General features: G+C 41.1%; 1 protein-coding gene across 3 annotated transcripts in view; it reads right to left on the minus strand.

Moving 5' to 3' along the window:
* Positions 1–17,485, minus strand: part of c1qtnf6b (C1q and TNF related 6b) — a 30,568-nt gene extending 13,083 nt beyond the window's left edge. The window contains exons 1-2 of one of the 3 annotated variants that reach the window (XM_087180073.1): positions 17,001–17,485; positions 9,727–9,807 (exon numbers count right to left, since the gene is read on the minus strand). The gene's annotated coding sequence lies outside the window, so the exon portion shown is untranslated. Of the gene's footprint in view, positions 1–531; positions 671–9,726; positions 9,951–17,000 lie in introns of those variants that run through there. The other 2 variants (XM_087180072.1, XM_023429063.2) reach the window with 2 other exon arrangements.
* Between the last annotated feature and the right edge of the window lie 662 nt (positions 17,486–18,147).

Here is an 18,147-nt window from a genome sequence, read left to right on the forward strand (position 1 = left end):
CCCACCCCCCACCACGCCTCCACCATCAGGACACCAATGACCATGTTGACAGCATGATGAATAATGAACTAATGCTGCTGGATTACTCACCCAACCGCAACACTCACGCAACAGTCATAATGAATTCATTTAGGGAGCCACGTCTACAACAGCCAGAGCATCAGTTTGGCACGCGGCTGCAGGAAACTATAAACTCACAACTCAAAACGCTCACAACACACAACACAACCGCCCGTGCACTGAAAGACACGTGTCAGTGAGCCGGCGCTTGAGAGCGTGCACGGCGATGTTAGGGGGGTAACTTCCAAATAAAAAAAAAAAAGTAAGAATTACTGCTGCTGAGTTGGCAACTTGTGAATAACTTCCTTCAATCGTGCACGTCTCTGCGAGCACGCAAACGCACCGCCGGGTGTTTCCTCTTCTTCTCTCCCTCTTTTTTTTTTTTTCATTTGAAACTTCGCAGGATTGTTCTGCAGAACCGCGAGACGGGTTGTCACATAAAGTGTCAGAGTGTCTGGTCGCTTTTCTTACCTGGTGGAGTTTCACCACAGCGGAGGAGAAAAAGCAGACTGCCGGTGTCAGGCGGAGAGGAGGAACAACTAAGGAGAAACTCACTCACTTACTCTCTCTCTCTCTCTCTCTCTCTCTCTCTATCCCATACACACTCTCTCCCTCCCTCTCTGTCTTTACACACACACACACACACACACACACACAAGAACATCAAAAGTCAGTCTCTCTCCCTCAGCTCCCCCACAGTGTCCCCCCCCTCCTCACTTCTCTTTCTTTTTTCCTCCTGTGATCATCTCCTGTACTTCCCCCCCTCCTTCCCCATCCACCCTCTCCTCAAAACTCCACATCCATCACTCTTACTTAAGAGAGTGCCGACTCCTGCACCTTCATCCCAGAAGTTTTATGACGGAGAGCTGCATACATGTGGCACAGAGGAGCTGTCGCCACCCAAACACAAATTTAGGTCGACTCTCGCTCTTTTCTCAGCTTGGTCCACATTTTTTTTTTTACTTCACAGTGTCCATGACTCAGATTCTGGAAGAGGAACTAACTCCTTTTCCTTTCATTTGTCCCATGCCTTCCAAATCCTGCATGCCAGAAATAACCACATTATATCACTTTCTCATAAACTCCCACTGTAGTTCTTAAATCACACCGTGGAAGCTGCTTTTATATCTGCTGTCATTCACATAAACCTGCCACATTTTCTCCGCTCTGTGTCTCTCTGTTGTAGTGTAAAAGCACAAGAAAAATCTGCTTGTTAAAGTTAATGTTTCACTCAAATATCTCATCTGTAAATTGAAGGAACAATCCACTCTGAAAAAAAAAGAAAAGGAGTACATGCTCTTCTCCAGACGTTCTCGCAATGAATTCAGCAGCTGCGGCTCTAACATCTGGGTGTCACGGGTGCCCAGAGGACCAGCCTGCCAGTGGGGACATACATGAAATCATGGCTCCATGAACAAGCATTATCATTCTTTGGCAAAGCCTAGTTACTAACTGGTGTGAATTATAAAAACCAGCAGCACAGAAAACTGCCTGCATGCTCATTTTAATTAGTATATAAAATTAAAACTGAACAACTTTTGCGAAAATGACAGCTGTGATTGATTTATTGGTTAGAGCCCAGGTGCAAAGAGAGGGTGTGTAAATTCAGGTTCAGTATGAGAGGAGGAAAAAAACAAAAAAACAACATCTACTGAGAGGGATCACACAGCTTACAAGCTGCATGTTTGGGCAACTTTAGGACTAAAAATAGAAGGGCACAGAGAGGTCTTACTAAAACAGGAAGCGCTAACCACTTTTCTCAATGGACCATAGTGCATCGTAGCATTAAATAATTATCTTTCCCGTCTTTTTGTTATTTCTGTCTCAGCCCAAAACAAGCCCCCAGGAGCAGTCGTGCTGGGCTGCGAGCCTTATTGTATTATCAGAATTTGATGCACGAAGACCAACAAAGTTTCAGAAGTTATTGCACGGGATTCGAGTGTGCAGGGAGTCAGCAGGATGTTTGCTCACATCGATATGTTAAGATAAGATAAGATAAGATAATGGGACGCCATATTCATTTTGGGGTTTTTTTTCTATCTATCTGTGACGTAAACCAAAAACCTCAAATATGTAGGTAACAACTTCCTCTGACAATCTGTTGAAAGGCAAACTGGGGAAATGCAGTAGAGAGTTCTGCTGCAGGAATCATCAAAGTAAAAATCTTCCTACCCTAAGGTATATTATAGTTTAAGATAAACCGAGGGGGATTTCCATTCCTTACATCCATAAGCAGACGTCTGTGATCTTATGTCAGTCTGGAACAAAGTCACTCATTGCTTTTTGGTTGCCTTGGCCTGGAGCCACCTTGTACTTAGCGCTCTCATTGGTTGAAACCCACACAGAAGGCCGGCTGTGATGGTTAAAACTGCATCGTAAAAATCATTTGTTACCAGCTGCACTTTAGCTGCCTCAGAGAATTCCTGCAGCATGCTTCAGCCTGGATACAAGTCCTCCAAGTCCATCCGCCTAATGGACTAAAGGATGTTGTCGAGGGTTGTTTGTGGCAGGAACTAACCACATTTCTGTCGTCTGTCTCTTCTAGCCTAGAAACAGCAGCAAGAGAGCAACAGGTCTATATATTTGTGGTTAAACACAAGTTTACATGTCTGCATATACTTACACTTCCTCTCCCAAATTTCCCACTTCACCCTGCTTCCACATCCCTCCCGCTCTCCAGTCTAGCTATCCATCACCTGGGCTTTCCTCCTTTCACTCAGGGCTTTGGCTGTGTCCTGGCTGTGTTCTGCTTGTTCTGTTTCCTGTCGGCCTGCTCAGCTCGGTGAGCAGTCAGCCAGCCAGCCAGACGCCACAGAGGTGAAAAGACAAAATAGAGCAAACACTTGAAGAATAACAATGAAATCCCTGTGTGTGGTAGGAGCTTGTATTTCTCTAGTGAGGACAAAATGTCCTCACGGCACTTGAATTATTAGGAAAAACATCCAAAGAGAGGATATTTGTCTTCGTCTGCTTCTCACTGCTTTTATGGATTAGTGTGGAAGAAGCTGCCCGAGGCCTATAACCATCAAGAGCCCTACAATTTCTGCAAATTACTTTCTATACTGATGCAATGGCCCTCATATTATATATGCTATTAGCAACCCTGTAGATATGAGGGCCTGTATTGATGTAATATATCTAAAGTGACACAGTATTATAGGAGTTTTATGCATTACAAGATTACATACTTAAACTATATCATAGGGTACTAATTGCCATGATTTTCTCTTCTTTTTTGCAAGAGTTTTAGGGTTAGAATTTATTCAAGTGTTTCATCACTTGAAGCTCAGACCAGGTCAATTTCCAGGTCAATAAGGGGCCCGTCATTTGTTAATCAGGTTGTGTTTGAGACTTGGATTGGTGTAAGAGTGGTGTTTAATTTAATGTGTGTGTAATGCATGTGCAGATCGAGGTAAAGATGTGTACATGTTTTGCAGAGCTTCAGTAACTCTACTCCTGTCAGTCGAACAGCAGTAGATGAAAACAGATGGTTTATATTAGACACATACACACACAGCCTTGTTTTACTGTAGTTGTGGGGACCTGGCATTGACATACTATATTCTCTAGCCCCTTGCCTTTACCTTAACTGTCACAACTGAACGTCTGACCCTAACACTAACCCTAAAACCAAACAGCCATTTAAACTTGTAGGGTCCAGTCTCCCTGTTTCTGGAACCCATGAATATAGTAAAACATGTCCCCACACAAACACATGAACGAGCACACACAAACATGTACTATTGATCGACAGGATCTGTATCTCTCTCTATGGGGGGTAAACCATGGAGGAGACCACCTATGAACATGGCCTTCAGTGAAACTTAACAACACAATACAGCTGACATATGCAATGACTATATTGACTGTGTGTGTGTGTTTGTGTGTGTGTGTGTGTGTGTGTGTGTGTGTGTGTGTGTGTGTGTGTGTCTCTGAGTGCGCAAAAAGAGTAGAAGTTGCAATAATTCAGAAAAGACTTTGGTCTCTTTTGTAAAATGAAATATAAGACGTGTCAAATTTCACACAGCAAATCACTAGACCTCACACACACACACACACACACACACACACACAGATAGATAGAGGAAGTTAAAATCCAATAAAAACAGTGAGATACATCAAACACTAAATATAAAGTGCAGACAAAAAGTGAGGGCATGACATTAAAAGTCTGTCCGTCTCAGCCGAGCAGGTTTACAGCGCTTGGAAATGTGATTTTCACACCATTTGTTTTAGTTTGTGGTTGTCTGGGCCTTTGATGTGAAGGGAGTGGCTCGTGTTCTCCTCACAAAGGGTGACCAGGGGAGAAACTCTGAGCTCTGGCAGTGGTCTTTCACATATACACAGTTTCTGATTCACTTTACAACCACATGTCTGCAGCTGCAGGCCACTCAGCAGCTGCACTGGTGCAGTTAGGGCTTACGCAGCATTTTATATCAACAGGGTTTGACAGAAAACAACCCGGCTTCATCGTCATGCTTCAGCCCCACTGGCAAGATGGGTACTTGATGAATTTTAATTTTTTATTAATGGAGCATAAGAGTTACTTTTTACTTTTTTATTTTATAGTAATGAAAAAAAAGATTAAATATTCATTTGTAACCCCTTAAAAAAGGAATAAATTTGATTCATTTCTGACACAAACAGGAACATTCAGTTCAGGAATTCAACAGCAACTCAAAAGTCACAAAACTTCAGATGCTTTTTTCCCCCACTGATGATTCAAAATGACAGGAGACTAAAACATCAGAACAACCATAACACAGCGTGCACAGGGTGTATTACTTAAAGGCAGCTCGGTGCCTTTTGAGGGAAGGAAGGCTGCACTCACTCACTCCTGATTTAGCCATCTAACTCTGCAGTCACTAATCTATTGGCTCACTGACCTGTTGTTACTAGAGCTCCAGAGAGAAGCCTGAGAGAAGAGATGTAAAACTACATTGTAATGAGTTTTGGTTCTTAAAACCACAAATATATCTTCTTATGCATCAACACTTCAAATGTTACACTGTAAAAGTGTAACATATGAGACCTTTAATGCAACAAAATGATCAAATAAACTAATAATTTCATGGGTTGATGAAACCTGGTGTACCTCTCCTTTAACATCCTGTCTTGTGCAGCTGTCCAGCTACAGTAGTAAAAATCATTACTGAGAAATATTCAATATTCACGTTGTAATATCAAGTTTCAGAGTGATGTGAGTGAGGCTGAATGTGTGTTCCCCGGAGCAACTCCACATGTCAAAAGTATTCACAGTTCATCTGGTACCTTGTTGAAGGAATATAAAACTTTCATAGTGCTTCCTGTCTCTCTGTCACATTGTCTTTTGTTCTGCGTCTCTGTCTCTCTGCTTGTCTTTGTCTCTTAACATCTTTACCAGAGTTTTTCTTTTTTTTCTTCTCTTTTTTTTTTCTTAAGTAGTTGTGTCATCTCCCAGCTCGGCGTGACACCGTTGGGTCCCATCTGTCGAAACTCAACACGGAAGAAGATGAGAGAGATGGCGGGAGAGACCTGAGAGTGAGCAGTGTGTGTGTGATGAATACAACTCAAATTGTGTCTGCAGCCTCTCTCTCACTTTGTCTCTCTTACACATCTCTCTTGCCTGCATGTGTTTGTGTGTGAGAGAGTGTGTGTGCATGGCTGAGAGCAATACACTTGTTAAAAGCTAAGAAGTAATTCTGTGAATCCGAAAGCAACAGAGGAGCAGCGAGAGCGTAGCTATAGGTCTAACTTAAATAGACACAAACACACACTTTATTTATGTAATTTTTTGGTTCCCCTTGACTTTATACCAACTCTCTAAAATGGTCTGTTACTTAAATTCTAAAATATATAATCTTCTTTAGCTTCTAAAGGTTTTTAAGGCTTTTAAAGGGAAGGTGTTCAAATATAGAAATATAGATACACGCACGTAAAGCCAGGAGATTCTGAGAATATGTAATGCATAAAAGTGGCATCCACACACACACACACACACACACACCTGTTTTTATTTGCCCATTGTTCACATTATGTCTTTCTCTGTTTCACTTTTTCTACCTACGCCCCTTTATCTTCCTTCCCTTTGCATCAGCTCAAGCTGAATTGTACTTGTATTTTGTTTGGATGATTTTGCAGCACGCAGCTTGAGTCCAATGCCAGTGCTCATTGTCAGTGCAGGAGGAAGTTGTGCCCTCCATTTAGCGAGATCACCTGTACTAAGTTCAGTCATTTTTATGTGCGTTTGGTGCCTAAATCGAAACCACAGATGGGAGTCTGGATGTGAACCCTGGTGTGACATTTGTGCGCTTTGTACTACAGCCAATAGCCCGACCACCTCCTGGCAACACCTGCTGTTAATAAATGTAGCGTCGCATTCATTAAAAAAGAAAACCTTCCCTCTGGACACAATCCAGCCAGCGATTATGTTTCCAGCATGTATTTGCTGTTGCAGCTTAGTTGTATAAAAATATAATTTCTAGGCGATAAAGTTGGACACGGTGAGCGGGTATGAATAAGTGAGCCAACCAAGAACAATATCAGGGTAGCACATTTATACGGTGGGACAGACAGAACGTAAGTACCGCTGGGATCAATGGGGTAAGGCAGTTTTTTATTCAGATGCTGGGGTCTGCCGTACAACTTACACTGACAAAGGGAGTGATGAAATCAAGGGCTTTGAAAAGGAGGAGGTAGGAAGCAGTTCCCAGATGAGACCTGATTATCACCTGGTAGAGAGAGAAGTGTTACTCTGGGGTAGAAAGGATAAACCAAAGAACTGGATTGTTGTTATCAAGTCTGTGTTGATTAAAAATGTGTTGTGATTCTTCATCATATACCTGCAACCGGTTCTCCCAAGATCCCTTGGACCGGCTGTTCTGTTAATATTTAAATACCCCTCGACCTGACATTGTAAGTGCTGTATAGATGAGAACAGACGGCAGATGGAATGAGGTCGTTTTTGCAGTGGAGCCTCACAGAATCATTGACTGTAATCCAGGGTTTTGCAGAATTATCCAAACTCAAAGTCGTGTCGAACAGTAGGCTTTCTCTCCGTACCTCAAACAGGTTGTTTCACAGCTAGAGTTTCGGTTTGCCACCATGACGCAATGAATGACTCTGATTAACTGCTACAGTCTCAGATTCAGCCCTAACTGTGTACTGTATCGTCTCGGTGACTCTGTTGGTTCTCATCTGTCCTCTGTTTGCTTCAGCAGCTTTATTGGTTCACATACCTGTGGTTTTCTGCAAATAGCCTCTCTTAAGTTGAAGTACGGCAGGATCTGCGTGATCAATGCATGAAAAAAGTGTGTCCACCATGACTGATCAGATATGCAAAACCTGCTGATCTCACCTGCCACTTCACAGCATGGAATAAAGTCAAAGAATAAACCTTTACTCAGGACAAATCATTAATTGAGGGAGTTTTGTTGTGCAGAAAGGTTTTTTTTGTGAATTTTTAATCTTCATTTGTGAAATGTGCTTGAAGGACAACACAAATGCATTACTCTTAAATCTCGTGTTGTGCTTTAAAAGATCATGAACGTTCTGTAGACATCATCCACACATCCATACTAAATACCTTCTACTATTTGTGGCTTAGAAACAGACTTTTTGCATTAGATTCTGTGTCTCATTTCATGTAAGCTCTGTGTCAGTGTCTGTCTATGTCTTATTCATAACGCTTCTCTCTCCCTCTCCCTCTCTCTCTCTCTCTCTCGCTCTCCCTGACGAGTTTCCATTGCATTGAACACGTTCTGAGGAAAGGGAAGTGTTTTGTATCCCCCCCGTCTCCAATAACTCTGCGTTTATGAGTCAGACACATAAACCTTGGAGCAACCTTCTGTGCACCGCTCTGCTAAAACTCCATTAGCTCAGGCCAAATTTGGATAGATACATGAAATTAAAATTTTATATACTTCACTTTTGCCCTTTCACTTTAGTTTTAATTAAACTGTAAGTCTTAGAGGAATATACACTGAACTGGGAAATGTGAAAAGGGGGTTGAAACCATGCATAACTGCCCTGGCAATCTTCCCTGGATGAGTAGAGGTGAGATAACTTGATCACTTTAAATTACAGTTCTCATTTTGACATGCAGTATTTTCATTATTTAGCTTTCTATTAGAATTATCTTTAAGTTAAAGGTAGAGAGTAATGTCGTGTAGTCGTGGTTTGTTTTGTTCCCCTTCCAAATAAAACCTGTTAAAAACAGATTGATCAGTTGCATTGTAAACGCCAAAACTACAACAATAAGAATGAGGTTGCAAAAAGAAACAGACTTCTTTTTATTTCTCGACTGTTCTGAGGTCTCACTCAACACTGTGTAGCATGTAGCACTCTCTCATCCGGTCTCTCTCTCTTTTCACTGTCTTTTTACACCCGGCATTTTCCTTCTTCCTTCTCGTTCTCACTCTATTATCTTCCTCACTCTTTCAATCCAATTTTCTCCTCTTCCTTCCGTCTGTCATCTCATGTCCTCCCTGCTCTCCATCCCCACTCCCTCACATCATTTAGGTCTTTTCATCTCCCGGTCATGCTGTCTATTTGATTGGAGCTTGCCTTGATGGACTTTTTCCCATTCTGTGGCTTTGGGGTCATTTTCAGTCTATCTGTTTCATTCCCATATCCTCCTCTTATATTCCTAATTTTCAGCTTTTTTTTCAAGTAACTTTGAATCCTCTTTCCTCTAGGTCACCCTCTTCCTCCTCTTTCTCTCGGTTTTCCTGCCTTTTATTCTTTTTTGTGCGCTGCTATCTACCTTCTCCCTCTTGCTGTGCTGTCACCGTTTCTTTCTTCTCTTATTCCGACTCATATTTCTGTTCCCACAGCTTTCTACACTTTTTTGTGCTTTTGCCTGTTTTTGTATTCCTCAGCCTCCCACTGCTATTCTCTCCCATGACCAAATGCTCATATGTCACTCTCCCACTCATGTTCATATAGCCTACTCTTTGCATTTTATAATAAGAGACTTGTCAGTCAGTCTGTTTCACAACCGATGGCATCATCACTCTTCTTAAAATTGCAAACTGAAGATAATTTTATGAGTCCTGCAAGGGTAGGCAGGAAGCATATGTTGCATTAGCTTTAATTAGTGTCAAAAGAAGTGAGGAAATGATCTCATGTTGCAGTATGCCCCCTGTCTGCTGGTCTAAGACTTTGGTCTGGAGTGACTCAGCAACAGTTCCAGGTAACGGCAGCTCAGAGTTTCCACTCGTCAAAAACGAAGCATTTTTATCATATTAACACGCTAAATAAAAACATGTTAATGGGCTACTAGTATGTATCAAGGCCAGGTCTCTGAGGAGCGGTTTTGAAGCTCAGAGCGGGCTGCCCCGCCGTTGCCATTTTGGCAGTACCTGACTGCATCTAACTCTTGGGTAATCCAAATAGGGGCAAAGAGGTAGAGAAAGCATACACTCACACATGTCAGGCAAATGGGCACACCCTAAATTATGCATAACTTTAGGCCAGTGAGTTAGTTTAACCCCCCCCCCCCCATACATTCGTCATGCAGAGGGAAATTAGTTGTAGAGACCAAAAACAGTTTTTTCTACCAGGCTGTAAACATGTTTATTTCTGCTGTAAAGTTGGGCATTTTACCATGAAAGTCTGTGGGGATTTACTTGGTTTTGGAGCCAGCTTCAAGCGGTCATTCAAGGAACTAAAGTTTTTGGCACTTACATGTTGGCTTCATTTTTCATCCCCATATTGCCACATGGTGGGAAACTCCTCTTCTCTCTCTGGATTGTGGGACAACAGCATCTATAAACACACACACACACACACACACACACACACACACACACACACACACACACACACACACACACACACACACACACACACACACACACACACACACACACACACACACACACAGAACTAAAATGTTGTATTAGAACAAGAAAATTCAGAAGACTTGCTCTATTTTGTTTCTGTATTCCTGTATTAATACTTTGTCTAAAGCTCAGTTATTATGATGCAGCACAGAGCTGGTACTCAGACGTATTCTTCCTTTTTCTAACCATCTGCAGCCTCATCTGTATATCCCACATAAGCCTCCAGTTTCTCTAAAGCCACGTCCACTGATGATTAACCTGACAACTGTTTTTTACTCCATGTATTTTTGCCTCCCATCCACTGTATACAAAGCTGAGCAACTTCAAACCCTTTGGATTGCCATGTAATTACACATATGTGATTATCATAAGATTTAGGATCTAGGACCAGTAAACATTTCAATAAATCCATTGTTATTGCTTTTAGAAAAAGTCTGAAAATGCTGCAGCCAATGGGAAAATGTTTGCCATGTAAAGTTCACTTACTAATTGATCCAAATTAGTGTGTCCAACTCCAAAACATCAAGTCCCTTTGCTTTTCCTCCTCCACTTACTTCCTCTTTATAGTGGTAAACAGCAGGCAGTTACCATGAGCTGCGGCTCTTCAAAGCCTTGATTAAATGTCAGTTTCAGAGGGAGTGGATGTGGGTCAAGCTAATCAGAGCTCTTCATGCATTCGTAAGAAAATATAATGAGGTTTCTCCATCTTTGCCTGTCTCTTATTATCTCTCACTCCTTCTCTTTTGTCGGCTTCTCTCTCCTCTGATGTCTCTTTTCCCTCTTCGTCTTTGTTTTGGTTTTTCTTGTTGCACCAATTGGAAAAGAAAACGCTTCCCTAAATATAAACATAACAAAAAAAATGTGTTTACTTCCTTCAAATTTCTGACTTTCACTGCTGCACACAAACAAAATTACAGTGCTCTTTTTATGAGTCACCCATGTGCCTGTGTTTCTGAGTGTGTTCAGTGTTAGACTGTGATTTTCCGCTGGCTAGTTTGGGTCATGTATTTGATTTTTGCATGTGTGTCTGTGCTGTGGTTTGCTCAGGGCATAAAGCCCACGCAAGTACTTTAAAGATCTCTGGCAAAGTATCCATTCCTTCTTTTCTGTTGTCATTGTTCTCTCTGCTCACTCGCTGTTTGCGCTTTTATTATATTGGCATGACATGCATACATCAATAAACTCCCCTTTTCTTTTTCTAGGCAGTACAGGAAATTCAATGGCATCATGGTCACCACGGTGGGTCTCCAGTGCCAGTCAGTAGACGGAGACAGCTTGGGCAACGACTCACACCTGATCTCCATTAACCTGGTTATAAATACACAAGCTGTGTCCCGTTTGGGGGGGCTAGGCCTCCTCCTCCTTCAAAGTCTTCATTTCAAGGCTGAAAATGTCATAATTGCTTTACAAGGTTATTCCATACACAAGGGTCCTCCAAATGGTTCTGAGAAATGCAGCCTTGTTTTGAACTTGTAGGAGACACCCAGAAGAGGCGCAGATCCAACTTATACTGGCCCTGAAACGCAGCTACAGTCTTATGTCACTTACTATTTAGGAAAGTTTTTAAGCTCACGTTAGAAAAATGCACAGAGCAGCTCATCAGAAAACCATCCACAAAAACACTAGGGACACTAAACCCTGATTAAAAGAGCTGTAGTGGCTGAAGGTTTATGGTTTCACTTTACTTTCCTATGGTTACGCCATGTTCAGACCAATCATAGTGAAACATGCCTTCACCAACACGGCCCCTTATACTGATTTCATGCTGGACTGTTTTCTTTCTGACTGCGTGCTTGGCTTGTATCTTGATCTATGCTGAATACTTAACCATCTGAACGGCCTTCAGTGTCACCTTCACTAAGCTGTTAATGACGTGTCGCTTGTGCTGATGAAGTTTCTATCAAGATTTCCTGCTTCTTCACATTTTTGTAGCTAGCTACGAACTTCAGTAACTTCAATGGGTTTCACCGCTCAGGGTTCATTTCTACAGAGCTACAACAAGATAATAACATATAACTATCGTATAGACATGTAGATATATTTTGGGGTTGTAAGCTACAGCTTCTAAGGCGATGGTGGCTACAGCATAGACTGTGTAGCTTTGCAGTGACCCCTTAGTGGACACTTAGAAATCCCCCTTTAGCTATTGGGACACTGTAAAAGCCTCAGGGGAAATGCAGTTATTTATTGCCAACAAAATTAGTGTTTTATCTTTGTGTTAAAATCTTATTTAAATACATTTCAAATTTAGTCTCATATTTTAGCTTTTCAGGGAAACAAAACTTTCCACCAAAACTTCTGATGCGTTGCAGGAATTTGTTGGAGGCTAGCTGAGACAGAAGGCATGACTTCAGGTCTTTATGAGCACAGATATTGTTCATAGCCTGTGGGAAATGCGTGCTTCAAAGTCCTGCCTCTTTCCCCATCCTGTCTTTAGTAATACTTTTGTTTCTCCTTCTGTTTTCGTATTTCCTGCTGGACCTCTGCACACACTCAACACCCACCTCCCACATCCTCCCTCTCTCCTAGTGTAACCACTTCTCCCAAGATAAATCTCAACCACAATGAAAACACACAGCCTTCAGCTGTTTAACCCATCATTGCAAAGCAGGAGTGGGAGAGGAGCCCAAGGGAGCAGTGGAGAGATGGAGGAGGGGAAGGAAAAAAAAAAAAAGCAGAAAAGTTTTTTCCCCCTTTGAAGAATTATATTTAAAAAAAAAAGCTTTTTGGCTGTTTTTTTTTTTGTCATGGCACCACAACAGGCATTACAGTAGTGAGTCAAAAGTAATGTGATTTGACAACAATGGTAAGTCCAGTGGCCTAAAATCACAACATGGAGGTTGCAGCTGTTGAAGGTCTCTTATTCCTGAGTACACACAATCTTACAACATTTCATCTTTGTCAAAGATCATCTCAGTGATTCAGATAAAATACATCTCATGTAATGGTAAATTCCAGAAATGAAAGAGCAAATGAAAACTACCCCTGCTTGATGGTGTTTATCTTTTCATCGCAGTCAGATTTGACCCTTCAGTAGATGTGGACAAAACATGGACATAATATAGATATTTCTGATCAAATATTACTCCAATACAAGTGAAAGTTATTCAGTCAAATCTTTACTTGACTTTAAGTACTAGAGTACGCTTTTTTTTTTAAGGACATTTTCTCATGTCAACTCATTGTTGTATTATTCCACAGTGTACTACAGAACCTAATGACTCTGAAACAAGCCATTGAATGCACTGATTTATTTGTAGAAGTACAAGATACAAAGCCAATAGAAATGGCCATAAAAACACAATTGAACCAACAAAGGGACAAACATTGACATTTTCATATTTCTTATTATTTTGTAAGTGTACTGGGGTCAAAGCCAAAAGTTTCCAAAAAAAAAAAGAAAAAAAAATGCAAGTAAAGTACACATACATGAAAAACATATAAGTACAGTACTAGTACTAAGTAAAAGTACTTAGTTACTGTGCACCCCCGCCCATCAGGTTGTTTGTGTTCCATTAAATTAATCGAACTGCTTGTGTGCGCCATTGATCTTGAACAAAGCTTTCCATTTGACGTACAGTCTCTGTGTATCCCTGACAGAGTTATTAGGTTGTATGAAAGACTTAATAAGGCGGAATAATATGCCGACACTGGAGTTTCACAGCTGTCAGTTTTGGAGAGGGCCATTAACCTTAATCAATCCAGCGAAAGTTAAATGTCTATCTACTCCATGGATGGCAACGTCAGCTGGTTAGTTTGTTTTTTCCATTGCTGCTGTCCACAGTGTTACATCTTCACAAGTATCCGATTGATTGCCATGAAATTTGGCTCACACATTCTTCCCCAGGAAATGAGTCCATGTAAACATCAGAGGCTCTGGATTGATGCTGACATAGCATAGCAACATGCTAAATGTTTGCATAAACAGAAAGGAGGCCAGCAGCTCATGTTTTGCCCCAGGTAAACCCTGCACAGGTCACCAGTCTATTACTGGGCTAAATGACAAAAACACTCCCATAAAACTATGACCTTCTTGTGAACACAGCTGTATGAGCTGCTTTGTTGTGACTATGAATAACAAACAGGAAGTTCCGAGACGACCACAAACACAATCACACAGAGAAACAAGTAGGCCTACAGCGCAAACTGTTGATGAGTGGAAGAGAAGAAGAGGCAGCAAAGACAGATTTGACCTTCACCACTTCAGCAGCAGTAGTGGAAAAGAATACTGCAGACAATTAAATGATGCTTGTAAAGTGCACTTTACAGGAATTCTCTGCTCAACACCACAAATCTAAAACAGAAGACTGGTAATTCAATAACAGTAGTACTTATCAACAGTGTTAGAGAGGGGAAGAGCCTAGTCAGCATTGTGCTGGCACAGCCTGTCGCTTTGTTATGAAGTGCCTGGCCAAAAATGAAAAAACAAATACTTTCTGTTTGTTTTTTGATGCTTCAATACAAATCAAATTTTACGCTGGCACCTCCGAAACCATATGCTCACATGACATGAGCTCTTGCCTTCTACCACCCAATATGTTACCAGACTAACTACCAGCCGTATAAATGGAAACATATACAATCTTAAATAGTATTGCAAATTTACTTGATTAAACTGCATTAAAAAGTTTAGTTTGCTTTAAGCTGTATATGTACATGCACTTGTTCAGCTCTGTGTGTTTTTGTTTACTTTCCAGAAAACACAACCCTATGTGTCATGTCATTTGATTCAGTTACTTAATGGAGATTTGTTAATTGTCTTTTCTTCCCAGATAGCAAAATGAAACCTCTGGCCCAACATACACCTGGGGCCTCGGCCCGAGTCTGGCCCATATACTTCCACATCTGGGCAGACTGGTTATTTCTCTGTGTGTGCCTCAGAATTCTTCCAGATGTGGAAGTAGCATCTTACAATCATGCTGTATATGGGCCAGATTTGGGCCGTGGTACCAGGTGTATACTGGGCCAGAAGAAAACAATCATGTGGCACAAGTATGGGCCGGATTTATTTTGCTATCTGGGTTACGTTTTCTTAGATGAGGTAACATCTTTGCTATGATAAAAAAAAAGGAAATGAGTGCTATCTGCAATAATGACAGGAGCACACTGCTGTACTGCATAGTACTGTTCCTCTGCTTATTAGCAGTGCTTTGCAAATGGCTGCAGACATTCTAGTAGAGAAATGATCACAGAATTGTTTCTGTACGGGATGAATGAAATGTGCCCCATTTAACCTGATATAAATGACCAAGCCGTTGTTTGTACCCAGTGTCAGAACCTCAGTGAAATTATTTTTAATAATATGAGCTTACTTATAATAGTCGACTTAAATCGTGTTTATTCCCCTTTCTTTAGAAAGCCCTAAAGTTGCTACAACATTAAAAGGCCAAGTAATGAGATGCCTCTTTTCCATGAGTTGGAAGGGATGCAGAGTTTTACAGTGTTTTAAAATGTATCCATCACATCCTGGGCACTTGAACATCTTCTTAGTAGTGCTGCAATATTTGCATCTCTGCTGCTGTTGTGATCACCTTCTTGTTTTACCATTTAAAAATGTCTCGTGTTGTGTTGTGCATGTGCTTAAATCATGCCTTACGTTTGCCAAATTAATTGGTGATACATGAAATCTCTTCAGAAAATCTATTCAGATATATATATATATATTCTGTATCACTGTAAAGTGCAAATTGTATGGTCAGATTTATTATATTTATAGGTTACATGCAGCCATGTAGAATTATTATGGAAAACGCAGCACCAGGATCCTTTGTACCGCATGTGCAAAGGTGTGGTGAATGTTGATCTAGGAGGTTTAAATTCCCATTTTGTAAGACCGTGTACTTAGCACTAGAAATGTTGCATTTACCCAGTGAACCCAAGGCTCTATTACAGACAGACTCCTATTCGAATCATTTATATATCTGCTCTTTCTATCTTTCTCTGCTCTTTTATTCTTCTGTTACCAAAGAAATCCTTGAAAAAAATGTTCTTCTTAGCTAGGTTTTTGTATCAAGCTGCACTTCAACCAGAGCATGTTGTTGTAATTCCTATTTGATTAGTGAAGGTGATAAATTAGTTGATAAGATAATAAAACAAAATTTCCAAATAATTTAACAATGAATGCAACTTGTGCCACTTTCTCAAAAGCTTATGGTCATGGTCAAGTAAACAACAGCCTCCCTTTACGCTCCCGTGTCTTTCTTCGAGTTATGATGATAAATGCACTACATCTTAGCCTGCATCCATGGCATGTACTTAGTTGTTCCATGACTGTGAAAAATTTGTCTGTAAATCCTATTGTGCATGAGGACACTGCTTTACAGTACTGCAAGGCCAGTGTTCACGGTTCAGCAAGTGCAGTGAAGATGTTTTAATCTAGCAGCCCCGAGGACAGCAAGTAAACTACTGGATGGAGATTAAGTGGATTTCATTTTGCTGTGGACAAAGTTATTACCACACACAAACACTCGCACACCCACACAAGCACTAGCTGTATCTGCAGCGTTAAGACTGGGCAGAATGTATTCTGTGGTCTGACCGTGTTGATGAAGACGCATGCGATGGGGTTAACCGCCGACTGTTTCTGAGCAGGTATAAAATGCACGTGGAGGTCAACACAGTTTATGCACTGGGCATTTCACAGAGCATGGCTGGATATTTTGTGTCAATGTTCATTTATTCAAACCAATTATAAAAAAAAAAAAAAAAAAAAAAAAAAATCAGATTTGAATTCTTCCCCAAAAGCACTTAAGTGTGTTTGTTTACTTTGGACCAGCTGTTAAGAGTTTGATATCGCTATTTCAGTTGTGCAATGCAAAATATGTTTCAGTGTCCAAGACCTACTTGGTCGAGGTTTTGAGGTCAGAGAGGCTGTTTAGAATCGCCAAATACTTGAGGGCGTCTTAGGGCGTTTTCAGACTTGGCCTAAAAACTTGAATGTTTTCTTGGAAACGAGAGGTTTGTTCTCCATGCTGATTGGAAATTAATGTTCAGTCGTCCCCTTATCGGCAGCTATGATTCATACTGGGCAGAGTTATGCGTGACACATTCAAACAATCATGCTACACAGCTATGTAGTGGTAGTGTAGTTTGATTTGGTAAATGGATTGCACTTACGTAGTGCTTTTCTGGTCTCACTGGATGTGGACCCACAAAGCCGTCTGAGGTGAGGGTCAGGTTCAGAGGTTTAATCAGTCCAAAATCGATACACGGGTGATCAGTCAATCTGGCATGCAAAAATCTATGGTTAAAAAGCAGGCAATATCACATAAACACGAGGGACTACACGAGAGAATGCTGGGACGCTCACATGGGGGTAAAGACGATCTGGCTACTAATGATGGGAAGATGAGGACTAATATACTCTTAAGGCGGGTGAGACAATGAGACACAGGTGAAACACATTAGGGCGGGGCAGGTAATCACACAGGAGGGAAACTTGACAGGATGTGGGATCTGAAACGAGACAAGACAATGGTTACCAAAATAAAACAGGAAACACAGGGAAACATTAAAGACAAGGAACCATGAACTCAAGTCACTTGACCGGTCATGACAATCGACCACTCAAAGCGCTTTACAATGGCAGCCACATTCACACCTTTTTCTACCTACCGATCATACAAGTTCTTTATATTCATGCAACATGTTAGGTCTGTTGTGTGTGTATATAATAAATATTAAGGATAGATATGAACATGCTAAAATAAATACAGTATTAGGCAATGGATCCTGAACCCGCTGGTTCTGGAAAGAAAAACACAATGCCGGGGGCATTCATCCGTGTTTTGCTTCTTTGCCGTTGAATGCGGTTTCTTGTCGGAGAGGTTCTTCAGGATGGAGATAAACTTCTCTTTCTAGGCGCTTCAGACGTCTCTGCCTTTCTTTTTTTCTTTTTCTTTTTTTTAAGTTGGGAGCTGTAGCGTAACTTCAAGCTCAGGAGGAAGCTCTTCTTCTCTGTGGGACTGAGCGCAGACTAGACGCGCCACTGACTCACACAGCATCTAGTGTGTGTAGGTGGTATTACAATACGGTCCGGGGTGCGGCTAGTTGGTTAGCATGCTCTTCAGTAGATACCTCTGAAATACAACAGATGGTGGTCTTGGTCATGACATCATAAATGTGGCTCCTTCACATACTCTTGATGGTGTTCGTTCATTTTTTTTGAACATTTTAAACCAAAATTCTGGGCAGATCTTATACGTTGCACTTTTAAATTGAATGCTGCAGCCAGTTCGTTCAAAACACGCAACCTTTACTTTGA

This window comes from Seriola lalandi, unplaced genomic scaffold (assembly GCF_002814215.2).
Source record: "Seriola lalandi dorsalis isolate HSWRI2012SDOR001 ecotype SW California unplaced genomic scaffold, Sedor1 jcf7180002054887, whole genome shotgun sequence".
Lineage (NCBI taxonomy): Eukaryota > Metazoa > Chordata > Actinopteri > Carangiformes > Carangidae > Seriola > Seriola lalandi.